We start from the raw sequence: 22,007 nt of genomic DNA on the forward strand, positions 1-22,007 counted from the left end.
TGGGCAATCCAAAGGAGGCTCCCAGCGTCTTCCACACAAACAGACTAAAGGCGTATGTCTCCAGGCCTGAAGTAGGAGCCTTGCTTCTAGCTTCAACAGAAGAGGAAAAAGAGAGTGAAGCTCTCCCTGATCTCCTCAGAGGCTTACCCTTGGATGAAAAGATTGAAGGAGTAAATCTCTCTTCAAATCTGACACCTGAGCAACAAGAGGAGTGCAAATCTTTGTTAAATCAGTTTGCCTCCCTGTTCTCACTTTCACTAGGCTTGGGGCCAGCATGATATACTCACTGGTGACTGTCTGCCAGTCAAAAGCAGAGGATACAGAATGTCAGAAAATGTGAGATCCCACATCAAAGGGGAGGTCAGCAAGATGCTTGACCTCGGGGTAATAGAGCCCTCTACTAGTCCATGGTCTAGCCCAGTTGTGTTCGTACCAAAGGCAGGATCCAAAGAATTGAGATTCTGTGTGGATTATAGAGCTCTTAATGCAGTCACCAAGACTGATGCCCACCCTTTGCCTAGAACAGATGAGTTGGTCGATAGACTTGGTTCAGCCAAGTACCTCAGCACATTTGATCTGACGTCAGGCTATTGGCAAATAGCCCTGACAGACCATGCCAAGGAGAAAACTGCATTTTCTACCCCAGTTAGCTTATACCAATTTAAGGTTATGCCTTTTGGACTGAAAAATGCACCTGCTACATTCCAAAGGATGGTAAATCAGGTTCTGGCTGGGATGGAGGACTTCTGCATGGCATAGTTGGATGACATTGCATTGTTCAGCTAATCCTGGGAAGAGCATGTTGACCACCTAGGACATGTTTTGCAGGCTCTTGGGAAGGCCAACCTGACTATAAAGGCAAGAAAATGCCAGATTGGACAGAGTAACGTGGTCTACCTTGGGCATGAGGTAGGAGGTGGAGAAATATGGCCTTTGCTCAGTAAGATTGAAGCTGTGCAAAATTAGACAACACCTACTACTCAAACCCAGGTGAGAGCCTTCCGAAGCCTCACTGGGTATTATGGGAATTTCATTGAGAACTATGGGACCATAGCTTCTCCACTGAATGTGATCTCCTCTCCAAAATTCCCTAAGAAGTTCAGATGGAATGAGGAGTGCAATCAGGCCTTTGAAAACCTGAAGAAAGCTCTTTGGCAAGCACCAGTACTGAGAGCTCCTGACTACCACCAGACTTTCATTGTACAGACAGATGCTTCTAATGTAGGTATAGGTGCAGTCCTTAGCCAACTGGATGGGAAAGGTAGGGAGCACCCCATTTGCTTCATCAGTAGAAAGCTTAAAGGTCCTGAGACAAGGTGGGCAGCAATTGAAAGAGAAGGTTTTGCCATTGTGTGGGCACTGAAGAAGTTTAGGCCATACTTGTATGGTTCTACTTTTGTCATTCAGACGGACCACCAACCCTTGAGATGGTTGATGCAAATGAAGGGGGATAACCCAAAACTATTGAGATGGTCAATCTGCCTTCAAGGGTTTGATTTCACCATTGAGCACTTACTCACCGGTATGGGGAGTGCGTAAAAAACAGACCGGTCCTCTTGTGCTGGGGATTTGCTTGAAGAGCTCGGGTTGGAGCCTCCACCGAGCCTCCTCTCTGTGAGGGAATGAACTCTTTAAACTGGTATGACCACCTGCTGAACTGTACAGACAAAGGGACCGATCAATCAAAAGAGCGGGGAGAACACACCGCCACGGACCCAGTTGTAAAGAAAAGACAAGAGATGAATATTCTAGCGGAATCAAACCTGGCTTTCCCCAAAACTACTACCCTTAATAGAGTACCTGAGTGAGTTCCCCTTAAGCCACAAAAAGGACCTCGAGCAACCTATAATGCAGAAGAGACTTTAGATACTAGTTAAATGTGAAAACTGCCCAATGATGGTAATCAATGAATAATACTTTACCATTGGTGGAGGTAAGAATAGTGCAAAGAATCCTGGGCAACAACGAAAGTATAAATAAAAAAAAATGAAGGTTAGTAGGGTAGCTATCCCCGGACGGAACGAGTGTCGCACTGGTTTCGGGATGGTGCACCACAGCAAAGCGTTCCAAAATGCACTTTAGAAATGAAGCATTGTTATCCAAAGATGAGGTTGTCATGATCTCTGCTTCCAAAAGATCAGGACTTGCCCGACTCCCTTGGAAGCAGACCCATAACCCCGGTTCCGAGTGCCAGCCAGTCCCAATTGGGACCTTTTAGACCCTGTCCTGGCGCCAGTGGCACCAGGCTCATAAAGATGCCCAGTCCCAGCGCTGGAAGCGCCGGGCTCATAATGCTTGAGTGGACTTACCTGCAGCAGACCATGCTGCTTACTTACCTGCCAGTTGAACCCCTGATCCTCTTCTGTTTGGGACTACTTTTCCTGTTGGGTGGGGCAGGAGCCACTCCCTAGGTTCAGAACACTGGAACTCTTCTGGAAAGCACGAACTCTTTTCTTACCTAGGCGTGGCTGTGGAAGGAGACAACTAAGCACTACAGGAGGCTATTTAAACCACACCCGATGGATGAATCTTGCTTTGTGTTATTCTGCATTCTCTGCAGCAGAACGCTCATCGTGTCTTCTGCTTCTGATCCTGGGCCTAAGGGAACAAAGGCTTACCATCCTGGAATCCAGTCTTCAGCAGCACCTGTAAAGACAAAGAAAGAACAGGTTAGCACTACAGTCTTCAGTGGCAGCGCATCTCTTACCTGGTCCATCGGCTGTCACCAACGCCTCGCGCTGCATTCCGGCATCTGAAAGACAAAGGCTTACCTACTCTTCGCATGCTCCGGAGGTCTTCGCACTGCATTCCGGCATCTGAAAGACAAAAGCTTACCAGCTCTTCGCACGCTCCGGAGGCCTTCGGCGCTGCATCCCGCATCTGAAAGACAAAAGAAGGTGCGTTTAAAGACATTGGGCAACTTTATTACTCACGTGCCATTACTCCTTCCCACGCCGAATCCAGTGGGTTTTCCAGCACCCTTAAGCTTCTCTAAAGCTCCGAACTTGTACCTGCAAGATAAAAGGGACAGTTAGTGCGCATCGTGAAGCAGGCTACAAGCGCTTACTTACGTGCTTCCAGGCGCTTCTATTCCTCACGCGGGTTCGATCCTCAACTCTCATCAGCCCGCCATCCGCCATCGCCAGAACCCTGCAAAACAAGAGATATCATTACAAAAGACTTTTAAGACATTTGAAGTGCCCAGAACTTACCGTTCGTGCAGTTAACGACGGACAGCAGTCCTCTGAGGTCAAGAGGCCTGCACCCTTATCCAGTGAAGAAACTGGTTACGGCACCCTGCCCCGAGGCAGATGGAGAGCTCGGCGTTCACTTACCTAAGGTGAGGGCGTTAACCTTTGGGGTTCTACAGGAGAAGAGAAAGGGAAGAGGAGAGAGGCACCCAATAACCCCAGTTCATTAATCCCATATTTTCTATCTGCAGACATCTTACTCTTCGAGTCAGACATACAGTGCACAGAGGTCCAGCCCAAAGAGCCAACCGTGTGTTACACATCACCTTTGAAGATACGGCATTCACCCAGTCAAGACCGGCGCCTCTGCGGGAATCAGGTGAGCGTTACAGAACACAAAGCCTACCGCAAAACTCCCACCCAGGCGCTATGGAAACCTCGGATACCGACCAGCTAGCCCAGTTACTTGGGGAACTAAGAGCAGAAGTGCATGCAGCCCGTCAGGAAACAAATGCTCTAAGAAGGGAACTGATTATTTCCAAGGAGCGAACAGATGATCTCGCTAGACAATTGCTACAGTCACAAGCCGGACAAACTCCGTTACCGGTAACAGTTCGATGAAGAACAGGATTCCAAAAATGAAGAATTGGCCTTACCAGTGTTATTCCCCAGGATAACGCAAACACTGTGAGGAATGGGCTCAATAGTCCTTGGACAAGTGAGAGATGGTATTCATACAGGAAGTAGCAGTAGCAAAGTCTTAAACCAGGGATCCAAGAGCAGGCAAAAGGTCTGGTACACGAGCGGACAGCAAACAAAACCAAATCACAATCCAGGAGTCCAGGAGCAGGCAAAGGGTCTGGTACACGGGCGGTCAGCAAACAAAACCAAGACAGGATCAAGAACTAGAAGTCCGTGTGCAGGCAAGGTCGGTACATGGAGAAAACGGGAGGCTTCCGGAATTAAGGCACAGAAAGTAGCACTTCAGAAAAATGCCGGCTGCAACTATAAACAGAAGCGGCGTTCTGAAAAACCGCTGTAGGTTAAATACAACAAGGAGGCGGAACATAATCGAAAACGAGGCTCCCGTATTAATGCCGGGAACTACAACCCATGTCAGGTTTTCTGGGAAATGTAGTTTATTGCAGCTATTCTCCATGGCAGCTGCCACCATGAGAAAAAAGGTGCATGACAGCGCCGTAGCCCCTTATGAAGAGCAACCACTTTCTTGTTCCTCTTTCTGGCTTTACATAGAGCTCCCCAACTGTCCTTGTTAACGCGGGAGACCGGAGAGGCACGGGGCAGACACCGGGGAGTGTGATGAGGCGAATGTTGGGGTGTAACATGAGCACAGGTCAGGGTGTCACCACCAAAATGCTGATGGTCTCTCTAGGATGTATGTCATCGATTAGACGTATGAGATTCATCCGGGAGTGGATTCAATCCTCCTGTCCCTTAGTCTGGGGGGGGTGAATGTTAGGGAGAATTCTCTGTTAAGGCTAATTTCCCAAACCTAGTGAGTCCCCCAGCAGCTTTGCTGGATTTTTGGGGTTTAATTTTTTCTCCTGCTAAGAGTGAGACTCTTTTTCTCCCACTCTTAGGCATGATTTGAGAATGTCCTTTGTGTTTTATGGGCTATGGGGTCTTTTACTCCATAGGGCTTCATGTGTTTTTGGTACATGTGTTATACAGCACCCTCAGTGCAGTAACACAGGGCTGTCATAGTGACCCCCAAAATTAGACCCCATACCCTGGGACTGACTACTGTCTCCCAGGGCATGTAAAGTCACCATTGACTTTACTAGTCTGAAATTGTGAACAGAACCAGTACAAACCATCATATTGTGGAAGTACTGGTAGGGGTAATTCGATTGCCCTTGGGTCTGTTTTCCAATGGGGCACTGTCCAGTCCCCCCTTGTCGAGTTTCTGGCTGGTGGCAGTGGTTACCACGCGATTTCCCATTCATTTTAAATGCACCACTTTTTTGGTGCAATGTTAAAGATACCGCCGGGTTATTTATTTCATATTTATTCCCCGGTTGGTTTTTTTTGCCAGGACTTGGTTTTAAAATGGCATTTGTGTTCGCCTCTGTAACTCCAACCCAAGTCGAGCCATTTGTTCCACTTTTGGCGGGCTTCTGCACAGAAGCCTCCAAAAGTGGTGCCACTCTGTCTGAGTCCACAGGATGTGTGGGAGGGGGGAATAGGCACCCTGGACTGAGTTGCCTTGGCAACTCACGTCTCACTCTTGTGTGATTGGGCCAGTGGTGAGCTGCCCGGCTCACCACTTAGCATGTTTGATTGACAGCTAGGCTGATGAATGTGGGTTTTGCTGCATAAAAGCAGGGCTTTGGACACTGGAACTTCAGAAGTCGCCACAGGACCTAAAGAATCCGAAGAGGTTAGAAGCTGAGCCATCTACAATGACGACACCACCAGTGGAGCCCTGCTGTAAAAAAATCACCACTTTCCCGACGACAGAGAAGATCTTCTTCCAGGAAAGTCTTCTTCCCTTTGAGCTGGTGGGACCACCAGTGCAACTTTTTCACCTTCCTGGATCGTCTTGTGGTCGAATCGCCCGTGCCAAGCACCCCGGCAGCCGGATAACCATGCTTCACCACTACTGCGAATAAAAGGGTAGTACCTTTTAACCGGGAAACCCCGCGGCTGGTTTCTTGCCTGGCAGTGCAACGACCTCCAGCTTTCCTCCATGTTGAGATCTTCTCTTCCCCTGGACGAAGCCCCGACTTGCACCCGCTGCCAGGAACAACTGCCCCCGCTGGAGCTTTCTCACCATTTCAGGTACTGTGTCCCGCCTGGTCTCCCTTGCAACAGACTGTCCAAGGTGTCTCATAAATCCTTGACTCTCTATCCTGGTATGACCTCGGACCCGTTAACATTACCTTTCTATCTTGATCCAACCTCTTTTTGACTTTCCTGCAAAGACTTTGAGTGCATTTCCAATGTGTGATCTTGGGCACATTCCGCCTTGCTCTCTCCAAGAGTGGGCCTGGCCTATGAACTCTTTGCTCTACAGTAGACCCTGCCTTTCTTGACTTGCTGTGGTTCTTTAAAAGTGTTGGTACTGTGTGTTTTTCCTATTCTGCTTTTCTCTCCCTTTTTTTAACAAATTATTGGAGTGCCATCTACGGTTACGCGCTCACCTCTATTTTGCTAAATAAGTGGTGTCTTAACATAGACTTGTCCGATAATTAATTAGGGAGGTGTATATATTTCCAGTGACTGTGTTTGAACTTGCTTGACATATTAGTGCCAGTGTATTTTTAGAAGTGTGTTTTTAAATAGTTAATAATATACTTTTATACCAAAGGTCTGGTCAGTGTTTGCTTGTTCTACTGTATTTTTAGCCCTATTGTGTATACTCTATATACTGCCTAACTCTTCTTGAGGGAAGTCTGACTGCTCAGCCACAGCTACCAGGTAAACCTATGTGGTACAGACTGCTACCAATTGGGTTTACTGCCAACACCTGTAGTCCTAAACTTTTTGCGGTGCTTCCTAAGGGAACTGCACAGATTTCTGCCTAACACCGATGATTGAACTGTGACAGGTGGTGGAGATGTACAGAATCATGTCTGTCTGGTGGCGTGTGTGCATGTGATCGGCACTCCCCATGTTGCTTCTGATGACATGCCAACCTTCGGATGCTCATGCAGTTACGTGTGTATGGATGCTAATGCCTGCTGCACGATCCCAGTTTATTTGTGCATGTGTGTGGGTTCAAATTGCGAGTGTGATGCCATATGTGATTTCTGACACTGACACTCATGTGCAACTGTCATACATGTATCAGACCATTGTACAGTGCCCTGATGCATGTGTTCTGTCTCTCCCTGTCTGCAGCATTGACTGATGAAGAGGGCGGAGATGGTGCTGCGGAGCCCAGCGGCAGGGATGCCACCGCCAGCCGGAGTGGCAAGGCCCCGCTCCCCTCCCGGGTTCTAATATCTTCTGGGAGTGAGGAGTCTGGTGCCGCGTCCATGGTCGCAGCTGCCGAAGGGAGGTCCAAGAGGTCAAGGTTGGAGGTGGACTCCTCGGCAGCAGAAGGGTCAGCTGAGCCCCCACAGGGTCATCCAGGTTGGTGGGGCATGTGATTGAGGAGGCTGTATCAGCTCCACGCATGTGGCCTGGAGGGGGTGGTTCCACTGGTGCGAGTGGTGCCGTCCAGTGGCAGGGGCAGTTGGCATCACAGGTCGCCGCGGAGGTGCCTGTGTGTAATTCTTTCCCTGATCCTGTGACTACATCATCCCGCACCAGCAGGGATGCCTCTGTCCAGGCCCGTACGCAAGTAGGGGAGGCGTCTACAACAACTGGCCATCCTCTACCTGCGGACATGGCAATCTGTGACCATGTGAAACCTGTCATAGTCGGTATTCGGGATGACGTGCATGGTTCTAGGCAGGACAATGGATGTCATTTTGAATACCTGCTTGCCCGCCTTGACTTGCTAGGACAGGTCACTGGTGCAGGTTTCATCCATGTACTGGACGCTCTTGCAACCCCCTCCTCAACTGCACCCCCTATGCGCCAGTCGTCCTCTGTGCTGTCTTCCCGCACATGTATCACCTGGGCCCCCTGTGGAGCTGCCCCAGAGTCCACGGCCAGGCTGGTGGAGAGCACATCCCTGCCACAGTCGGGCGTCGGGGGTACAGCAGGGGTGGTCACACCACCAACTGGACCCCAGCAAATGGAGGATGGACACCCCTACGACCCCTGGCCATGCCCGGCAGGCAGCCCATCCACCCTGACCATGCCCCGCAGGCAGCCCATCCACCCTCCCCATGCCTCGCAGGCAACCCATCCACCCGGACCATGCCCTGCAGGCAGCCCACACCACAGTGGACACTCCTACGACCCCCTGGCCATGCCCCACAGGCAGCCCATCCACACTGACCATACCCCGCCCGCAGCCCATCCACCCTGACCTTTCCCCGCAGGCAGCCCACACTGGCGGGGACACCCCTACAACCCCTGGCCATGCCCCGCAGCCAGTCCACACCACAGGGGGGGACTTTTTCCATGTGATTTGCTTGGCGCGAGCGGGGTATGCGTATTCCGAGGGGTGCACGAGGAGTTTCACATGCGATTGGGCTGGCACGAGCGGGGTACGTGTATTCTGAGGGGTTCGCAAGGAGTTTTACACGCGATTGGGCTGGCACGAACAGGGTACGTGTATTCCGAGGGGTGCACAGGGAGATTTACATGTGATTGGGCTGGCGCGAGTGGGGTACGCGTATTCGTATGGGTGCGCAAGGAGTTTTATACGCAATCGGGCTTGCGCGAACAGAGTACCCGTATTCATTGGGGTGCCTAAGGAGTTTTACATGAGATTGGGTTGTCGCGTGAGGGATGAGTGGGTTTTTAGTGCGATTTCGTTGTTGGGGAGCTGTATGCTGGTACAATGGCCTTTGCGCTATATAGGGGATTTGTGCAGATGTTTTTGGTGCAAGGGGCGTGGTTGGGTGCGTTACTGGCGCTGCTGCAGGGTTGCTGTGCCACGCTGTGCCACGACTGGTTATGGATGTTTAAATCCATGAATACGCGGTGCGTCAAAATGGGTTTTGGCGGACGCAGCTGGCGTAAGCTGGCACACGCTCCATCTGTTTGCCAGCCGCGTGTGCCACTTCTGCGCTTGATTCCATGAATTGCCCCTCAATTGGGAGGGTTGGCATTTATGTGGAAGTAATAATCTGCTGCCCTAACACAGCCGGAGCTGGAGCTCCCCACTTCCACGGCAGGAGCAGTGCCCTGCCAGGATGCGTGTCCCCACCCAAAGGTAGGCAATTTGCCTCACGCTGCAGCTACCTGAAGCCCGTGGCTCCGCCTGAAGAAAAAAAAAAAGAAAAAAGATTTTTTTTTTATACTCCGGAGCCCTTCCATAATTCGCCACGTTAACCAGCAAGTGGTTTTTGCCACTTGTCCCTACAGCGTTTGCCTGCATTAGTTTGAAACTTATTTGCAGCCATTGGAGACCACGATATGGCTGCCCGTAATCTTTCCTGCAGTTTCCACAAGAGGAAACACTCCATGGCCAGCTCCTAACCCTGATTGGCATGGAGGTACTTCTTATTGCCCAATAGCAAGCCGGCAGCCGTCTAAGCTGGCCCAACACCTAAGGCACGCCTCCCAAGGCTTCCCCCTGTCGAGGGCCTGTTAGGAGCGTTAAAGTGCTGAGTGCCAGGACCCCTGCTCCTTCCGGAATCCACCTGTAACATTTTGTTCATGCATGCTCATTTATCATGGTAAGCAGCTCACCAGTGCTTATGGTCAAAACTTCATTGCAACCTTTGTTGTGCTGTTTATTCCGTCGGATTGTTGTTCACATTGCTGCAAGGAACTGTTTAAAAGACACTTTTTCTGCTGCCCGTGTGTTGGACCTTTGCACTTGTGCACTACTGCCTGGCTTCATAGTTGTCTGACCTTGTTGGGCTCTCATATCGCATCACGTATGCACTTTATATATGGACAAATAATTACAGCCTATATGGTGTATCAACCAGATCATCTTTTCTAGTTTTGAATGAGTCAAATGCTCACTTGGGCTAGCCAAAATGTATAATTGACTGCTTCCCTACTGTCCCTTGTTAGGCAGAAACCTGTGCAGTTCCCTTGGGGAACACTGCAAAAGATTTAAGACTACAGGTAGAGCAGTAAACCCCTTTGGTAGCAGTCTGTACCACCCAGATTTACCTGGTAGCTGTGGCTGAGCAGTCAGACTTCTCTCAAGAAGAGTTAGGCAGTATGTAAAGTATACACAATATGTACCAAAACACAATAGCACAAGCAAACACTGACCAGAGCTTGGTTTCAAAAGTATATAGTTATTTATTTAAAATACACATAAGTTAAAAACACTCTAGCAAAAATATAGTAAAAGCACTTCAACACAGTTATAATGAAAGTAGATTCAATCCTTTCTCCTATCTAGACAACTCTAAGTAAACACCACTTAATTAAAACAGAGGTGAGTGCTTAACGTTAGATGACACTCTAGTAGTTTCCAAGAAAGGGAGAGAAAAAAACAGAAATGGGTTAGACACACCACTCTAAGGTCCAGAGCACTTGCAATAGGCTTAAAGAAGAATAAAGTCACAGGTGAGCAAAAGTCACTAGGCAGGGCCCACTCTTAGAGTAGCCGGAGCGAAAATGTGCCCAAGATCACACTGTTAGTTAGAGATTCAAAGTCTTGCAAAGAGTCAAAAAGAGGTTAGAGTGGCTCAGAAAGTTTAGCCAAAGTGTCCCAGGCACTCCCAGGTTCGAAAGCCGGGGACTAAATCTACCCCGTACAGTCGGTAGCAAGGGAAGCCAGGCAGAACACAGTACCTTAAGCGGAAAGGATCCTCCAGCGGTGGCAGTTGTTCCAGGCAGTGGAAGCAGGGCTCGACGTCGGTCAGGGGAGAAGAAGTTCTCGCTGAAGAGCAGAAGAAGAGGGTCGTTGCACTGCCCGGGAAGAAACCAGCCGCGGAGTCCTCCGGTTAAAGGGTTGGTACCGACTTTCGCGGTATGGGGGTAAAGTGTGGTATTCCGGTTGCCGGGGTGCTTGGCACAGGCAAGGCGGCCACGAGATACCCCAAAGAACGGAAAGAAGGCGAAAACTGGTTGTCCCCACCAGTCAAGGGAAGGAGCCACTCCGTTAAGAGTTCTCCTCGGTCGTCGGGAAAAAGTGGTGAGACGGTTCAGCAGGACTCCACCGGGTGGTGTCGTCGAAGCAGGTCGGCTCAGCTCTTCCCTCGTCGGATTCTTGGTCCTGTGGCGACTTCTGAAGTCCCAGTCCCCAAAGCCCTGCTTTTATGCAGCAAACCCCCATTCACCCAGCCTAGCTGTCACTCAACCATGCTAAGTGGTGAGCCGGGCGGCTCACCACTTGGGCCAATCAGGACGGAGTGCGACTTGAGTTACCAAGGTAACTCAGTCCAGGGTGCCTAAATCCCCCTCCACCCCTCCTAAGTACCCCAGACAGAGTGGCACCACTTTGGAGGGCTTCTGTGGAGAAGCCCGCCAAAAGTGGAACAAAGGGCTCCACTTTGGGTCAGAGTTACAGAGGCGAACACCAACGCCATTTTAGAATCAAGTTTTGGCAAAAAGTCCCAACCGGAGTTATAAAAATAAATATATAAACCGGCGGTATGTTTAAGGCTACCGTAAATAAATAATTAAATGTGTTAGCCTAAAACAATGGGAAATCCCATAGGGAAATATTCGCGGTCGAATATAAAAAGTAGTTTCCACTGCCACCAGCCAAAACTCGATCAGGGGGGACGGAGACGTGCCCCCTCGACTAACAGACCCTGGGGCAATCGAATTGCCCCAGCCAGTACGTCCACAATATGATGGTTTGTACTGGTTCTGTTCAGGATTCAAGACTAGCAAAGTCTTTGGTGACTTTACATGCCCTGGGAGACAGTAGTCAGTCCCAGGGTATGGAGTCTATGTTGGGGAGTCCCTAGGACACCCCTGGGTCACGGCACAGAGGGTGCTGTGTGACCCACATCACAAAAATACATGAGGCCCTATGGAGTAAGAGACCCCATAGCCCATTCAACACAAGGTTTAACCAAGAAAACACACTTCAACATGTCCAAGAGTGAGGGTAAAAGAGTCTCACTCTTGGCAGGAGAAAAAAATTAAACCCCAGAAATCCAGCAAAGCTGCTGGGGGACTCACTAGGTAGGGAAATTCAGCCTAAACAGAGAATTCTCCCTAACACTCGCCCCCCCCAGACTAAGGGACAGGAGGATTTAATCCACTCCTGGATGAACCTCATACCTCTAGTCGATGATATACATCCTAGAGAGTCCATCAGCATTTTGATGGTGACACCCTGACCTGTGCTCAATGGTGAAATCAAACCCTTGCAGGCAGATTGACCATCTCAATAGTTTTGGATTTTCCCCTTTCATTTGCATTAACCATCTCAAGGGTTGGTGGTCAGTCTGAATAACAAAAGTAGAACCATACAAGTATGGCCTAAACTTCTTCAGTGCCCACACAATAGCAAAGCATTCTCTTTCGATAGTTGCCCACCTTGTCTCAGGATCCTTCAGTTTCCTACTGATGAAGCAAATGGGGTGCTCCCTACCCTTCTCATCCAGTTGGCTTAGAACTGCACCTATACCTACATTGGAAGCATCAGTTTGTACAATGAAAGGTTGGTGGTAGTCAGGAGCTCTCAATACTGGAGCCTGGCAAAGAGCTCTCTTCAGTTTTTCAAAGGCCTGATTGCACTCCTCATTCCATTTTACCTTTTTAGGGAATTTGGGAGAGGAGATTACATTCAGTGGAGAAGCTATGGTCCCATAGTTCTCAATGAAATTCCTGTAATACCCAGTGAGGCCTAGAAAAGCTCTCACTTGGGTTTGAGTAGTTGGTGTTGTCCAATTTTGCACAGCTTCAATCTTGCTGGGCAAAGGCCTTATTTCTCCACCTCCTACCTCATGTCCAAGGTAGACCACTTTACTTTGACCAATCTGGCACTTACTGGCTTTGATTGTCAAATGGGCCTGTTTCAGAGCCTGCAACACATGGCCTAGGTGGTTCACATGTTCTTCCCAGGAGTGGCTGAAGACTGCAATGTCATCCAAGTATGCCATGCAGAAATCTTCCATCCCAGCCAGAACTTGGTTCACCATCCTTTGGAATGTGGCAGGTGCGTTTTTCAGTCCAAAAGGCATGACCTTAAACTGGTACAAGCCAACTGGGGTTGAAAATGCAGTTTTCTCCTTGGCATGGTCTGTCAGGGCTATTTGCCAATAGCCTGACGTCAGGTCAAATGTGCTGAGGTACTTGGCTGCACCAAGTTTATCCACCAACTCATCTGTCCTGGGCAAAGGGTGGGCATCAGTCTTGGTGACTGCATTTAGAGCTCTATAGTCCACACAGAATCTCAAGTCTTTGGATCCTGCCTTTGGTACTAACACAACTGGGCTAGACCATGGACTAGTAGAGGGTTCTATTACCCCGAGATCAAGCATCTTCTTGACCTCTCCTTTGATGTGGGCTCTGATATGTTCTGACATTCTGTATCCTCTGCTTTTGACTGGCAGACAGTCACCAGTGAGTATCTCATGCTGGCCCCAAGGGGTCAAGCCTGGTGACAGTGAGAACAGGGAGGCAAACTGATTTAACATAGATTTGCACTCCTCTTGTTGCTCAGGTGTCAGGTCTGAAGAGAGATTGACTCCTTCAACTTTTTCATCTAAAGGTACACCTCTGAGGAGATCAGGGAGAGATTCACTCTCTTCCTCCTCTGCAGCTGAAGCTAGGAGCAAGGCTCCTACATCAGGTCTGGAGATGTAGGCTTTTAGTCGGTTGGTGTGGAAGACTCTAGGAGCTTCCCTGGGTCTGCCCAGATCCACCAGATAGTTGACCTCTCCAAGTTTTCCCACAACCTTGAAGGGTCCCATCCATTTGTCTTGCAAGGCCCTCTGCCTTGTTGGGAGCATAACTAGAACAAGCTGGTCTTGAGTAAACTCAACCATGTTAGCCTTCTGGTCGTGCCAATGTTTGACCAGGGCTTGACCAGCTTTCAAGTTGTCACTTGCTTCTGCCATCATGTGTGACATTCTCCTCCGGAGACCTATCACATAGTCAGTCACTCTGACTGGCTTGAGGGGAGGAGCACCTTCCAACCCCTCCTTAATCAGGGCCAATGGACCTCTGACTGGATGGCCATAGAGAAGCTCAAAGGGAGAATAACCTACTCCCTCCTGAGGGACTTCTCTATAAGCAAAGAGAAGGCATGGCAGTAGAAGGTCCCACTTTTTCTTAAGGGGTTCTTCCAAAGCACCTATCATGCTCTTCATGGTTCTGTTAAACCTTTCAACCAACCCGTTTGTCTGAGGGTGGTAGGCGGTTGAGAACTTGTAGGTAACTCCACAGGTTTTCCACATGGCCTTCATGTAGTGGGACATAAAGTTTGACCCCCTGTCAGAGATTACCTCCTTAGGAAACCCAACCCTGGTAAAAATACCAAGGAGGGCCTTAGCCACAGCCGGAGCTGTAACAGTCCTCATAGGAATGGCCTCCGGGTACCTAGTAGCATGGTCTACTACAACAAGGATAAACCTGTTGCCTGAGGAGGTTGGAGGATCAAGGGGACCAACAATGTCAATCCCTACCCTCTCAAATGGGACTCCCACAACTGGGAGAGGCACTAAAGGTGCCACATTCTTGGAACCAACCTTACCAGAAGTCTGGCAGGTATGGCAGCTCTTACAATATCTATCTACTTCGGCCCCCATCTTTGGCCAATAAAAGTAGAGTGAGAGCCTTTCCTTGGTCTTCTTGAAACTCAAGTGGCCAGCCAAAGGTATCTCATGGGCTAGTTGTAAGAACTGTTGTCTGTTTTCCTGTGGGACTACAAGGCGTTTGTAGTCTCCAGGTTCAGACTCAGTGGGTTCACTGTAGAAGAGGCCATCTTCCCAGTGCAACCTATACTTCCCAGGCTCTTGCCCATCAGCTTGAGAAGCTGCCTGGTGGCGGAGACCCTCCAGAGTTGGACATTCTCTTTGCCCCTTACGAAAAGCTGCCCTGCTAGGCCCACCTTCTGCCAGTAAAGACTGCAGCTCAGGATGGTCCTCAGGGTCCAAATCTCCAATAAGGTTGGGGCCTCCTTCTAGCTCTTCCTCAGAGTCTAGCTCAACCACACAGGGTTGTACCTCCCTCTCAGCCTCAGCTGGAGGTGGAGTTACAGGTGTAACTTTGGACAACCTAGGGGAAGTCCTTGTTGGAAGCACTGGAGTGCTTGCTGCTGGCTTTTTCCTAGGAGTCTTGGGTTGCCCCTTTGCTCCTGATCTGGTAGTTACTGCAGTAAGTTGCTCCAGTGGTAGAGGAGTGATTTCTGTCATCATCTCCTGAGATAACCCTCTCAGGGTTTTCTCCCTTGCAGGTTTTGTGAGTTCCTGAAACCTTTTGCTAGGAGGTCTGGGGGTATGAGATACAACTCCAAGAGCTTTGAGGTCATTACCCAACAGAACCCTACCTGGCACTTCACATTGTACACTGACAGGTATTTTTACAGCCATATCATTACATTGGATGAGAACTGGTAACTGGGGACACATCTGCACAGGCCCACCAGCTAACTTGGTGAGGCATTTGGGTGCCTTAGCAACATCCTCTGCCTTGAAAAATGATTCATCCACCACAGTTATGCTGGCTCCAGTGTCCCTAATGGCAGGAGTCTCCTGACCATTCACCTGGACACTGTCCTTATAATACTCTTTAGTATTATCTGGGATAGAGTTATAGACATCTAAATTCTGTTGCTCCCACAACCCCAGAGAGACTAAAGAAACACTAGCTGAGACTCCAGTGGGTTCATCAGTTAGTAATAGAAAGTTTCCACTTGCCATGGGTACTTCCTCTTCTGGAGCGAAGGCTAAGGAGGCAAGCTGGACCCCTGAAGGTTTACCCTTACATCAGGGATCTCCTTTCACATGGTCAGTAGCCTTACAAACAAAGCATGAGCCAAAGGCTCGCTGGAATGGAGGCTTGTTCTGACCTCCTTCTGGTCTGGGACCAGAAGGTACACTAGCCTGATTTGGTTTCCCTTGTGGCTTACCCTTATAGTTTTGTTTGGGGCCCTCTTTGGAATTTGTAGTATTAGAATTCTCTTTGGAGTCCTTCTTAGACTGTTTTTCCCCATCCTTCTTCTGAGTTACCCCAGAATCCTTGTGAGTGGCCCTGTTGGCAACCCACAAGTCAGCAGCCTTAGCTAGCTTCCGGGAATCTAATTCCCTGGAATCAGCCAAGTGTTGTCTGAGCTCAGGAGAGCAGGCATCATAAATAGTCTCCAACATAAACAAATTCTTCATACCTTCATAAGTGTTCACCTTGTAACCCTTAATCCATCCCTCTAAGTTTTTCAAACATTCATTCACCCAGGTAGCCCAAGGGGTACCATCATGCTTTTTGAGGCTCCTAAACCTCTTAAGATACTGGGAAGGGGTCTTCCCAAACCTAGCTATCAAAGCTAGTTTCACACATTCATAGTCCTTCCTATCCTCCTCCCCCATCTCCATTACCACATCAGTTGCAACAGGGGGAAGCCTAGAGAACAACCAGGTGAGTAAGTCATTTCCTGTGATGTTCTGGAGCCCATGATTATATTCAAACAGAGACAACCAATCCAACACATCCAACTTAGGCTCATACATACCAACCAATTCTTTAGGCATCCGGGGTCTTTTAGGACTGGAACTTCTAGAGGAGCCAGAGAGAGAAACATTCTCAACAGATAATTTCTTCATTTCTAAGTCATACTTGAGCTCCATTTCCCTTAGCCTTAGTTCTTTGTCAGTTTGAGCATTAAGTTTCTTATACTCCAATTCTAGCTTCATTTTCTCCAGTTCAAAGTACTGAGGACTAAATGTGGGACCTGGTAAAGGTCCAGTAGGTACAGCAGGTAGAGCAGGCAGAGGCCTAGGGGGGACAGTTACAACAGCCTCACCCTCCTCTTCTGACTCTTCCTCAGAAACATCAACATTTTGCTCCATGTTAACTTCAACACTGTCATCTACAGTCGCTGGAGTGGTAGGTTCCTCTGAACCATCACCCAGACTTTGGTTAGCTAACAATCTTTCAATCAGCTCCATTTTCTTGCCCTTAGTCAGGAGATCCTTATGTTTACAGAGCACTCTTAAACAATCAGCAGTTTTGGCTGCCAGGGACTCTTGACTATAGCTTTCTATAACTGACATGTTAGAGGTTTTACTTTTTCAGTGCTAAGCTTTGTGGTTAGTTGCACTAAGGTATCTAAAGCACAATAAAATGTATACTCAATACAAATCCCACCGCTGTACACCAGTGTTAGGCAGAAACCTGTGCAGTTCCCTTGGGGAACACTGCAAAAGATTTAAGACTACAGGTAGAGCAGTAAACCCCTTTGGTAGCAGTCTGTACCACCCAGATTTACCTGGTAGCTGTGGCTGAGCAGTCAGACTTCTCTCAAGAAGAGTTAGGCAGTATGTAAAGTATACACAATATGTACCAAAACACAATAGCACAAGCAAACACTGACCAGAGCTTGGTTTCAAAAGTATATAGTTATTTATTTAAAATACACATAAGTTAAAAACACTCTAGCAAAAATATAGTAAAAGCACTTCAACACAGTTATAATGAAAGTAGATTCAATCCTTTCTCCTATCTAGACAACTCTAAGTAAACACCACTTAATTAAAACAGAGGTGAGTGCTTAACGTTAGATGACACTCTAGTAGTTTCCAAGAAAGGGAGAGAAAAAAACAGAAATGGGTTAGACACACCACTCTAAGGTCCAGAGCACTTGCAATAGGCTTAAAGAAGAATAAAGTCACAGGTGAGCAAAAGTCACTAGGCAGGGCCCACTCTTAGAGTAGCCGGAGCGAAAATGTGCCCAAGATCACACTGTTAGTTAGAGATTCAAAGTCTTGCAAAGAGTCAAAAAGAGGTTAGAGTGGCTCAGAAAGTTTAGCCAAAGTGTCCCAGGCACTCCCAGGTTCGAAAGCCGGGGACTAAATCTACCCCGTACAGTCGGTAGCAAGGGAAGCCAGGCAGAACACAGTACCTTAAGCGGAAAGGATCCTCCAGCGGTGGCAGTTGTTCCAGGCAGTGGAAGCAGGGCTCGACGTCGGTCAGGGGAGAAGAAGTTCTCGCTGAAGAGCAGAAGAAGAGGGTCGTTGCACTGCCCGGGAAGAAACCAGCCGCGGAGTCCTCCGGTTAAAGGGTTGGTACCGACTTTCGCGGTATGGGGGTAAAGTGTGGTATTCCGGTTGCCGGGGTGCTTGGCACAGGCAAGGCGGCCACGAGATACCCCAAAGAACGGAAAGAAGGCGAAAACTGGTTGTCCCCACCAGTCAAGGGAAGGAGCCACTCCGTTAAGAGTTCTCCTCGGTCGTCGGGAAAAAGTGGTGAGACGGTTCAGCAGGACTCCACCGGGTGGTGTCGTCGAAGCAGGTCGGCTCAGCTCTTCCCTCGTCGGATTCTTGGTCCTGTGGCGACTTCTGAAGTCCCAGTCCCCAAAGCCCTGCTTTTATGCAGCAAACCCCCATTCACCCAGCCTAGCTGTCACTCAACCATGCTAAGTGGTGAGCCGGGCGGCTCACCACTTGGGCCAATCAGGACGGAGTGCGACTTGAGTTACCAAGGTAACTCAGTCCAGGGTGCCTAAATCCCCCTCCACCCCTCCTAAGTACCCCAGACAGAGTGGCACCACTTTGGAGGGCTTCTGTGGAGAAGCCCGCCAAAAGTGGAACAAAGGGCTCCACTTTGGGTCAGAGTTACAGAGGCGAACACCAACGCCATTTTAGAATCAAGTTTTGGCAAAAAGTCCCAACCGGAGTTATAAAAATAAATATATAAACCGGCGGTATGTTTAAGGCTACCGTAAATAAATAATTAAATGTGTTAGCCTAAAACAATGGGAAATCCCATAGGGAAATATTCGCGGTCGAATATAAAAAGTAGTTTCCACTGCCACCAGCCAAAACTCGATCAGGGGGGACGGAGACGTGCCCCCTCGACTAACAGACCCTGGGGCAATCGAATTGCCCCAGCCAGTACGTCCACAATATGATGGTTTGTACTGGTTCTGTTCAGGATTCAAGACTAGCAAAGTCTTTGGTGACTTTACATGCCCTGGGAGACAGTAGTCAGTCCCAGGGTATGGAGTCTATGTTGGGGAGTCCCTAGGACACCCCTGGGTCACGGCACAGAGGGTGCTGTGTGACCCACATCACAAAAATACATGAGGCCCTATGGAGTAAGAGACCCCATAGCCCATTCAACACAAGGTTTAACCAAGAAAACACACTTCAACATGTCCAAGAGTGAGGGTAAAAGAGTCTCACTCTTGGCAGGAGAAAAAAATTAAACCCCAGAAATCCAGCAAAGCTGCTGGGGGACTCACTAGGTAGGGAAATTCAGCCTAAACAGAGAATTCTCCCTAACATCCCTGAGCCAACTATTCTCTTGCTAACTATATCTTTACACTCTGGTACTACTGCCATGCATATTACTGTAATGCTATGATTGAGATGTATTGCTGCTGCTCCCGCTTTATTAGAGCCATTTTATGTGATCACTGGAAACAATACTATTGCCAGTTGCCTTAGTTCTTACCTGCTTGCACAGTGTTTTTAGCCTAATCTGTGATTGTCGAACCTAGACAGACCCTGTGGCCATACTGGTTCTTATCTGCCGGCACACTGTTTTTAGCCTAAACTGTGATCATCAAACGTAGACAGACCCTGTTACCATACTGGTTCTTACCTGCTTGCACAGTGTTTTTAGCCTAATCTGTGATTGCATTTGACCTTGCCTTTGCAGTTCATAGCATATCTGTACTTGTCTAGTCAGCCTTATGTCCAGTACCTTGCCTAATCTGCATATGTCTAGGCCTTTGTAGTTTATAGTATAATTGCACGTGCCTAGCCCACCCTACTTCCAGTACATTGTCTAAACTACACATGTCCATGCAAGGCCAGGTCCTAGCCTAAATTGTACTAACAAATCTAGCTACTCATTGCCCACAACCATAATGAAAACCTCCCAAAAGTATACAGTACACTTTGCATTGAGCCTCCTTACTATCATGGCACTTGCACCCGTTGCCTCTTGCCCACCTAAAGATAGAAACATGAGACTAAGGGCTAGACTGTCCTATCTACATGAACCATCATCCTACCAAACATTTAGGGGCTATACCAACCTAACTAACCCAACGAACAAACGTTCACAACATCTCAAGCCCGTTCCTCTGCCTCTAGGCGTCTCAACCACCAAGTAGTTACTATCTCAAGTAGCTACTTTAACTAAAAAGACACAACCCCCTACTACCATACCAACTAGCACCCTCTTGCTAACTGGGTCCCTCATTAATGCTAGATCCATGGTAGCCCACGCCACTGAGATTTCAGACACCCTAACTAATGAGAACCTAGACCTGCTGTTCATAACTAAAACTTGGCTCCATGAGGCTGCTGGCCCTGCTATTATGCTAGCAATACCAAACGGCTACCAACTGCTAAGAGTCGACAGACCTAATACCAAAGGAGGTGGCTTAGCTATTATCCACAAAGACAACCTGCCCATTAGAATAGCCACTACTACGCCTTTTCAGTCCTGTGAACTCCTCATTGCCAAACTCCAACTCTCATGTAACCGTACTCTCACCATCTATGCGATATACAGACCTCCCGGACCACTAGGAACTTTCGAGGATGACCTAACTAGTATCCTGACTAACAATACAAAAGACCATGCGCAAATCCTACTATTAGGAGACTTCAACCTTAGCTTCAATGACTGTAATGACAAACATGCCACATCTGTCGCCACACTACTGCATGATTATGGATTAACGCAAAAAGCCACTACCCCTACACACTCTAAAGGCAGGACTCTAGATTGGGTTGCTGACTTGAACTGCAACATCAGTATCACCAGTATAACTCCTCAAATATGGACAGACCACCATTTAATCTCATTCTCTGCCTCACTTGACCTACCCACCCTGAACCTATAGTTGTGGCCGTGCCACTCCACACTAGAAGTAAAAAAGACATCACAGTAGAACAACTCCTTCCACACCTCCTCCCCAGCCTTAACAATGTAGATAATATCACAGACCTGACCTTACTTGTGGAAACCTATAATAGCACCATGACCACTAAGGAATTATTCTCTATCCTCCGTGAAATGGAACCACCTATACCGCAAACTGATAATACTCCCAAAAATAAGCTCTGGTGCACTAATATACAAAATGCCCTTGGAGGAAAAATTTGCTCTTTTCAAACCAAAATTGCAATCCAAAAAGCTGCCTTGCTATTGCCAGTGGAGCCTACTCCTAAGGTACAGCATTCCCTAAACCAGCCCAATAACACTCCTCACCCCTTTAGCTTCAAACAAATAACCATACTAGAGACAGAAAAAATTATACTAAAGCCTTCTAATTGTAAAGGAGATAATTGCCCTGCTCAAATTATAAAAGATGCAGCGAGAGACCTAGCTCTCTTCATCTCCAAACTGATCAACGCCTCCTTTAAGACTAACCTAGTGCCCAATAACCTTAAACAGTCTTGGGTCCTACCTTTGCTAAAAAAAAAACTCTCGACCCTTCCATTCCGACAAATTACAGACCCATCACCACCGTCCCATTCCTACTGAAAATCATCGACAGTGTAGCCTACCCTCAAATTCAGGACTACCTTGAAACTAACAACCTTCATGGCTCACGACAATCTGGCTTCTGCCCCCTTCACGGCACTGAAACAGCCTTGATTGATCTTAAGACTCAAATTGACGAGTTGAAGGATAATGGAAAATTAGCTATGCTACGCCTCCTTGACCTTTCGCAGCCTTTGACCTGGTAGATCATGCAGTCTTATGCAATCACCTCGGCTCCGCTGTCCATTTTTCAAGCAATGCCATAACCTGGGTACAATCCTTCTTTGCTAACCGGACAATGAGAGTATTTTCCCCCTTAGCAGCTGCTGATCCCATCCAAGTCTCCTGCGGTGTCCCCCAGGGATCATGTGTATCTCCTACTATGTACAACATCTTTACCAAACCTTTTTTTGACAAGTTGGATAGACTGGGTGTCATCTACACTAACTACGCAGATGACACTCAGATCCTCATCCCCCTTTCGGGTAACTTCTTGGAAGACTCAGCTTTGGTAAACAAGATATATCTCCTTATTCAGGCATGGATGGCATCCTATGGCCTCTGTCTGAATGACGACAAACGGAGATTCTGATCCTCGGCACAGAGACAGCGATTAAAAAACTTGACCTGAACTATGCCTTGTTT

Source organism: Ambystoma mexicanum, unplaced genomic scaffold (assembly GCF_040938575.1).
Source record: "Ambystoma mexicanum isolate Mex_15411 unplaced genomic scaffold, UKY_AmexF1_1 Mex_scaf111, whole genome shotgun sequence".
Classification (NCBI taxonomy): Eukaryota; Metazoa; Chordata; class Amphibia; order Caudata; family Ambystomatidae; genus Ambystoma; species Ambystoma mexicanum.